General features: G+C 46.0%; 1 non-coding gene and 1 pseudogene across 1 annotated transcript; one reads left to right on the top strand and one right to left on the bottom strand.

Moving 5' to 3' along the window:
* Nucleotides 1-267: 267 nt before the first annotated feature.
* LOC140197433 (heat shock 70 kDa protein 1B-like) lies at nucleotides 268-1,998 on the top strand (annotated as a pseudogene).
* Nucleotides 1,999-3,943: 1,945 nt separating this feature from the next.
* Nucleotides 3,944-4,107, bottom strand: LOC140198522 (U1 spliceosomal RNA). The gene has a single exon (XR_011886187.1). It is a non-coding gene; the product is annotated as a U1 spliceosomal RNA (small nuclear RNA).
* Between the last annotated feature and the right edge of the window lie 4,471 nt (nucleotides 4,108-8,578).

Raw genomic sequence — 8,578 nt, 5'->3', positions numbered from 1 at the left:
TTTCAATCCCATTAACAAATAAAATAAATGATTTCCATCGTAAATTGTCGTTACATAAATCTGAAAAACAATATTATCCCCACACCACATACACACTTGATGTTTGTTTCATAACCGACACTACACGGGGAGTATCGCTGAGAGCCCGCAAGCCGCTGGGACTTTGCGAAAATTCTGGAGGTGGCGAGGTAGATCTGGTGCAGAGTCTGGGAGAATCTGACAACACTAACATCGCTGCGTTACGGATAACCTTTTACCCAGAGGAAATCTCCTCCATGGTGCTGACCAAGATGAAGGAAATTGCTGAGGCTTACCTTGGCTGCAGAGTCACCAATGCTGTCATCACTGTTCCTGCTTACTTCAATGACTCCCAACGCCAGGCAACCAAAGATGCTGGTGTGATAGCTGGTCTCAATGTCCTGCGTGTCATCAATGAGCCAACAGCAGCTGCCATTGCCTATGGTCTGGACAAGAAAGGCAAAGGGGAGCGTAATGTTCTCATCTTTGACCTGGGTGGTGGCACCTTCGATGTGTCCATTCTCTCCATCGATGACGGTATCTTTGAAGTGAAATCAACAGCTGGTGATACCCACCTGGGAGGAGAAGACTTTGACAACCGCATGGTCAATCATTTCAGTGAGGAGTTCAAGCTGAAATACAAGAAAGACATCAGCCAGAACAAGAGAGCGGTGAGGAGGCTGCGGACAGCCTGTGACAGAGCAAAGAGAACGCTGTCTTCCAGCACCCAAGCCAGTATTGAGATTGACTCTCTGTTTGAGGGTGTTGATTTCTACACCTCTATCACAAGGGCTCGCTTTGAGGAGCTGAACTCTGACCTGTTCAGGGGCACTCTGGAGCCAGTGGAGAAAGCCCTGAGAGATGCCAAGCCGGACAAATCCCAGATCCATGAAATTGTCCTGGTCGGCGGCTCCACCCGAATCCCCAAGATCCAGAAGCTGCTGCAAGATTTCTTCAACGGTAGGGAGCTAAACAAGAGCATCAACCCCGATGAGGCCGTGGCCTATGGAGCAGCTGTCCAGGCGGCCATTCTGATGGGCGACAAGTCGGAGAATGTTCAGGATCTGCTACTCCTAGATGTTGCTGCTCTGTCATTGGGGCTGGAGACGGCAGGTGGAGTCATGACCACCCTTATCAAGCGTAACACCACCATCCTCACCAAGCAGACCCAGATCTTCAGCACCTACTCTGATAACCAGCCTGGTGTCCTTATTCAGGTGTTTGAAGGCGAGAGAGCCATGACCAAGGACAACAACCTTCTGGGCAAGTTTGAGTTGAGTGGCATCCCTCCCGCTCTTCGTGGCGTACCCCAGATTGAGGTGACCTTCGATATTGACGCCAATGGCATTCTCAGTGTCTCTGCTGTTGACAAGAGCACCGGGAAAACAAACAAGATCACCATCACCAACGACAAGGGCAGGCTGAGTAAGGTGGAAATTGACAGGATGGTGCAAGATGCAGAGAAGTACAAGAATGAGGATGAAATGCAGCGGCAGAAGATTGCAGCCAAGAACTTCCTGGCTTCAACATGAAGGGCTCTGTGGAGGATGAGAAGATGGCCGGAAAGATCAGTGCTGAGGACAAGAGAAAAGTCATTGTCCTGTGGAACCAGACAATATCCTGGCTGGAGAAGAATCAGATGGCAGAGAAGGAGGAGTTTGAGCACAAGCAGAAAGAGCTGGAAGAACTCAGCAATCCCATCATTGCTAAACTGTACCAAGGAGCAGCCACAGGGGAATCGTGCAGGGCACAGGCTGGGACTGCCAGTTCTGCCGGACCAGCTATTGAGGAGGTGGATTAAAGGACTGTAAATGTGACTGTCTGGGGCTTGCACGGTTTGAGCTCTCTCGACACTTCAGTGGGTCTGATGCTGATGTTGGCACTTGGGAATAGTCTTCACTGTAACACCACGGGGTCATGTCAATGTCCTGAATCTGGCTGTGATGTACTAATTGTAAACACTGGTAACTGGGTCTATTCAATTCCTTTGATCTGGTTTTCTGTATTGGGTTGCTTTATTTTTTTTTAATGTCATCTGTTTTGGAATGTAAACTTTGTACAGTTTTAGTTATCTTGTAACATGTTTTTAATAAATCTTTAAATTTTTTAAAAATTGGGTGTAATTATATTTCATCATCAGAGAAAGAAAACTTGCCATTTTGTTGTATCACTGTATCTCAATAAATGTTCCCTCCTCTTCCTCCCTTTCCCAGGGATATCTTCCTTCTAATTTCCAGCACACCTTCTTTCTGGATCTCTTTTGTCAACACTTCCACACTCTCACAGGTGCAGTTTGGCATTACTTTACCAGAAGGCTTTTGGTTCTTCAAGAAGGTGACCAGTCCCCAAAGTTGACAGATCTAGTGATGTTGCCCTTCGCCAGTAGCTCCTGCAATGTCCCCAAAAACAGCTTAATTCGCTGCCTTGGGAGAGAATCCCATATGCTGGGAACGACGATTGGTATTGGCAGCAGGCTGAGCTTTGAGGTGTGGGTTTGGACAGGTACATGGAGGGGAGGTGATTGACAGGTTGCGGGCAACTGGGACTAGCCGGGAGGATGCTGTGTGGGGCTTGGACAAGTTGGGTGGAAGGGCCATTTCCCAGCTGCATTCCACACAATTGTTGGCGTTTCTGTGCATCACCAACATCGTATCACGTCAGGATGTAAAGGAACTTTATCAGCCAAGGACAACCTGCAGCAGGTCTTCAAGGCACTGGAGTGATACCACCAACTCTAGATACACTTTATTTATACCACCGATATATGCTGTGAATTTTTTGTTTTGTGGCAGCAGAACATTGCAATACATTATAATTTTTAAAACTTTGTATAAAATACGATAAGAAATACATATAAAATAAATGAAATAATTATTGCAGAATGGCGGCAAAATATTGTGAGTTAGTAGGCTTGAGGTCAGAATTCTGATGGCAGGGATGAAGAAGTTGTTCCTGAAAAGTTGGGTGTGTGTCTTCTGGCTCCTGTACCTCCTCCTTGAAAGTCAGGCAGTATCTATGTTGGGAAATGAACAGTGGACCAACAGCAGACTGTAAGCAGAAACTCATCAAATCCACTGGCAACAAGTACCCTGCTCATGGACTTTATCTCTTGGCCCGAGGACCAAGTTAAACTATTTTACCACAGTGAGATATTCCTGCATTAACGCCGTGTTGATTGGCGCCTGTGGCATTTAAAACTATCTTCCTTAAATAGTGAACTTCCTCTGCCCTCTACAATCGAACATGGAGGATTGAATACGGGGTGGAAAAAATACTCCAAGGGACAAAAGATGCTATGATCGGCACCAACATACGTTAAGTGCCGGCTGAAGTCATCATCTGCAGAGGGAAACGGACAGTCGACGTTTCGGATTAGACAGACCCTTGACCTGGAGTTTTCAACTCTGTCCCGAAGGAGTTGTAATCTTGAGATTATGATTCCTGGATGTGGATATTAAGGGAGGAAATATCGCCTTGGGTCTGAAAGTTGGAAAAAATATCCGATGAATGTTTCTTTCGGGTTCTTCTCCGCTGCGAGTGGGAGTGGTTGGGTGGCGCGGAATATACCCCTCAACTACGGTTGTGTTATAGAAGATGAAGTAGCAGAGTGCCACGTGAGTGAGTAAAATTTGAAAACTGTACAGAATGAAATAGTCATGAATTCAGAGTTATTGAATGGTTTGTCGTAAATAATTTTCTCAAGTGTATTTTGTTTGGAGAAAACGGATGGGAGAAGGTAAGTCGCCGCCGAGACCCATCAGCAGGGCCCCCAGTATTTTTGTAACCTTACAAGGGAGTGGGTCTGGAAGCAGCGAGACGTACGAAGTGAACCATCGGTCGTCAATACACGCACTGAGTACTGGAAGACTGTACACAACTTGCAGAAAACTCTTAACAGGGGAATCTCTGTCTTTAGATTAGAAATCAGGGGAGAGCGCGAACGCAGTCCCCCACTACCACAAATTTTGCAGTCGAGTATCCCGCATTTGGGGACATCGCAGGCGTCAGCACACCCGAAGTGCAATGGGATAGCCTCGTCCTGGGAGAACCGCCTTAATGATCACGGTCTCTCCCCTGCCAGGTAAGTATGCTTTTTCTTCTCTGCCATCCACGTGCATGCTTAACCCACACCCCTCAATATTCAGGCAAACAAATGTTCTAAAGATCTATTTCCTACTATTCCACGTGCTCCTCCTAAAATACTGTTAGCATAAATGCCACAAATCTAGATTATTTGATTAACTGCTGTAGTTTACTGGTGACAAATCCCAGACCTTAATCTGCATGTTTTCTAAAAAAGGAAATGTGCGCCACGATTGGCTTTGCAGCGACTGGTCGTTGCCGAACCTGACCGCACGGTGTCAGTGTTTTCCTTGAGGAAATGCAGGGAGCTGCCTGAGGCCCACAGGGTGAATGAACAGACGACCCCGCAGACCGGGATTGCTCTAGAAAGGCTGCAGGGGAGATTAGCCAGGATGTCGCAGGGGGGTCAGCTTTTCACTTATGATGGGAGACTGAACACAGGACAGCACACGAACGGATCTTTCGGCTCAAAATGCCTGTGCACAGACATCCCACCCTGCAAAAAACGCTCACCCCCTCCGCCGCCCCACAGTGGCGGCGCCAGAGCTTTTTGCTTGCTGGTGCTACGGAGAGTCTGATTTATTCAGTGATGGTGCTGAGGGATGCACTGTATGGTAATATGTATTCGCAAGGCCAGACGCGTGGCGTTAAAAAGTCAGTTTCAAGCATTATGTGCCTACTATAAATGCCTCTGTATATTCACAAGCAACAGCAATTGATAGATCTAATATAGAAGTGAACTGTTACAGTGTCAACGGCATCGGAGACAACCTGGGCTACACGGAGCACAAACAGAGCATCCGAGCAACAGCGGACAACGTGAATCACGCACCAATCCCGCAATCAGCGTCAAATGCGTGTTTTTCAACTGAAAAACACAAAATGAACCCACTGATATTCGCATTACATAGACAGCAATGCCAAAAGATACACTGTTATGAAAGTGAAAACAGGCAAACAACAGAAGCAAGGCTTTACCAGGAGTTGGACAAATCGTACTCTGACCATGCAATACCTCAACTAATTCGGCTATTGAATTTAAAACAAAAATCAACAGAATCACGCTTGGAAGTCTAAGGAAAACCAGTAGGCTTAATAGCAGTCAATGTAGTATTTTAGGATTTGCAGGAAACATAAGGACTATGGGGTAGAAAATAATAATAATAATCGGAATTAACCTTGGCCCAAATTTTTAAAAAATCAACTGCACTCACCATTAATGTTTTCAGAGAAGTACAATCTGTCTGTTGTTGTGATTGGTGGCGAAAGCATCAACGATTTTCTGGATGTCAAGTGCTTTGGTCCTCCGGCTGTTTATGGCCAATAGAGCCAAGTTGCTGTTCCCAGCATCAACGCTGCTATTCCTTAAGTAGTTTTTGACGCGTCTGAGGCAAGAGAAACTCCGTTCGCATGAGGCAGATGTAACAGGAAGAGTCAGTGATATGCAGGTCAGTTTGTATAAATCTATAAAAGCATCGCGGTAGGGTCTCATTAGAGCTAGAAATTCCACTGTGTCATTCACTGTCTGCCTTTGCTTTTGTTTTGTTTCCAGCAGACGCTGAACCTGATGTAGCTCTGCAGTCAGGTTCACTTCAGTCACTGCATAGTATTCGGCAATTGGCCAAAGACAATTCTTCACGAGGAAGAACTTGTGTTTGGGACTCAATGCTGAGACTCCAGTCAGAACACCACCAGTCACAATTAAGAACTGTCTTTGCATTTCAGTCAGAAGTCTGTCCATAACAGGATAGAAACAGTGCTCGCGAAGGTCATCAGAGGATGTGACAGGTGTGCGTTCGGTTTGGGCCTCAACAACAAAAATCATGTAGGCGGCGAGGTGGCTGGGCCTGTCTCCTTTCATGTGGTCTGCTCTGTATACCGGCCTTGACGCACAGGTCCCTAGCTCTTGCCTGAATTTCACTCCATGATTCCTCTCCCCATTTTGCTGAGAGTGCATCGATGATAGACTGAGCCAAGTCCACAGCGGATGAAAGCTCCAAACTGGGAGATCGTAGCTGGGCTGACATGAACTTGGTGACTCGGAATAAATCCTCAAATAGAGTGAGAAGTAAAGCAAACTGCTCGTCAATCAGTCCATTTACAGCTCTGACCTCCGTTTTCCTTCGTGAATTTGGTTGACCCGTAATATCCTGTAGTGTAGCTAGAATGGCAGGGAGTGATTTCCTTATAGCCCACAAAGCTGTATACTGCCATGCCCAGCGTTTGTCTGACAATTTCTTCAACTCCACGGGCTGTGCAGTTGATTCCAGTTCTCTCTGTCTCTTCATGAAAAGATCATGGGCAACAGAGTTGAAAATAAGTTGTAAAGCAGCTGCACAGTTTCAAAAAACTCACCCGCTTGTGGTACATTGCTCACAACATCCACTAAAACAAGGTTAAGTCTGTGAGCATGGCAGTGTATATATAATGCCTGCGGGACCTCTTTCCTGAACCTCTCTTGTACCCCGTTATTGCACCCGGACATCACTGTCATAGCACTGACCTATGTAGGTGTTCTTATCAATAACACACTGGGCGCGTGTCTGTTCAATGCTTTTAAGAAGCGACTCTGCACCCAACCTTTCTGCTGAGGTGAAGTGCAAGAATTCTTCACGCACTGTTTCGTTATTCAAATACCGCACCACCACTGATATTTGCTCCTTTTTGCTCAAGTCTTTACTTTCATCCACCATGATGGCAAAATATCCAGCCTCCTTGATTTCTGCACTTATTGACATCTGACCGTATCTGCCATAATACACATAATTTCATTTTGGATATCGTGATGGGTGGATTTTGCATTTCCAGGATTGTCCTCTATTTTTTTTAGCTACAGTCTTATCAAACTTCTCAATTACACTGAGAAACTCAACAAAGTTTCCCCTATTGCCAGATCCATCATTCTCCCGGTGTCCTCGCTGGGCAATGCCTTGGCACGCAGTATAGCGTAGAGACACAACCACTGCTCTCATATACTCACAATTTTCTTGGACAGTCTTTGCATGTCCTTTATCAAGCATATTTCCCAATCTTGAACCGTCTTGTTTCTCAATCTGAATTCAGCCCATGCCTCCATGGCAAACTTATGCGCTGCACTTACATGGTGGGTTTTGAAAGCTGTTGTAGCTTTCCGCCAGTTGCTGTAACCGGTGACAGTGAAGATAGACTCAGAATGGAACCGATGTCCTCCACACAGGAAATGCCTGCATGCGAAGCAGAATGTAGCATCTTTTGAGATTGAATATTCCAGCCAGGAGTACAGTCAAACCAGCCACAAAGAAAACTCCTCTGCTAATTGCCAAACTGTTGCATGCAGCGAAGGGTACTTTTTCAATGCTAGCCGACAGGGTCCTTCCTCAGGGTGTTGGCTAACATCGCTAACAGTATTCCCACTCGCACTAAGAGCAGCTACATCCACGTCCTCTTCCGAATCCCGCTCCATTTCTTCTTCCTCTACTTCGCCCTCACACTCCTTCAATGAACTGCTGTCGTCCTCATCCCCACTTACTTCTTTCTGCATGTCACTTTCAATTAAGACAGGCTCAGGCTGAGACACCACTGATTCCTCTGGATGAGGACGTTTTCTGACTAAAAATCGATCTGTTTTTCACGCCAGCCAAAATAATGCACGTGCCAGGCCCATGCTCGCTTGTAAAAGCACAATGTGTGTGTGGGGGGCATCCGTTAGTCTCGTGAGACCATAGATCTGCACCTGGATGTATACTATCAATCTCTCGCGTGAGTGAGAGCCACTGACGTCACCTTAAGTGATCTTAGATCAGCTTAACTGATCTGAGGACAGCAACGGCAAGACATTGACAACGAACGAATAAGCAGAAGTGTAGAGTGGATCTGACAGAGTTTATAACTTCATTGCTGTGTGGTTGCTATGGTAATTGGGGGCACTGTTTCACTAGATCAACTGGAGAAACAAGCTGTATTCAAAACTATACAGAGAAAGCAAAGCAGCTGCAGTTTTAATTTCTTGGTGGTGCTATTGCAATTTCTGCTGGGGCTATAGCCCCAGCTAGCATCACTTTAGCGCCGCCCCTGCGCCCCCCGCAACCCCATATCTCCCCCCCACGGTCGACCTCCAAGGGTGTATGTAATACTTTGTTTAGTGATTTTGTGTAATCTGTAAACCAAGTTGGGTATATGCAGAAATGTGACATTAATATATGTACTAATATTATGTTATCATGTTTATTCCATTACAACTTTAAGCAAGTCTACAGGGAGTTTTGCCTCATCACGTAGGACATCAATAAAATAGCTCCTTAGCAGATTATTTGATTAGCTGCTGTAGCTTATTGCTGGGAATTCCCAGACCTTAATCTGCATGTTTGCTAAAATAGGAAATGTGCGCCACGATTGGTTTTGCAGTGACTGGTCGTTGTCGAACCCGACCGCACGGTGTCAGTGTTTTCATTGAGGAAATGCAGGGAGCTGCCTGAGGCCCACAGGGTGAATGAACAGG

This window comes from Mobula birostris, chromosome 5 (genome assembly GCF_030028105.1).
Source record: "Mobula birostris isolate sMobBir1 chromosome 5, sMobBir1.hap1, whole genome shotgun sequence".
In the NCBI taxonomy this organism is placed as follows: Eukaryota; Metazoa; Chordata; class Chondrichthyes; order Myliobatiformes; family Myliobatidae; genus Mobula; species Mobula birostris.
Note: the sequence above shows the minus strand (reverse complement) of the source record. Positions and strands in the feature narration are given on the sequence as shown.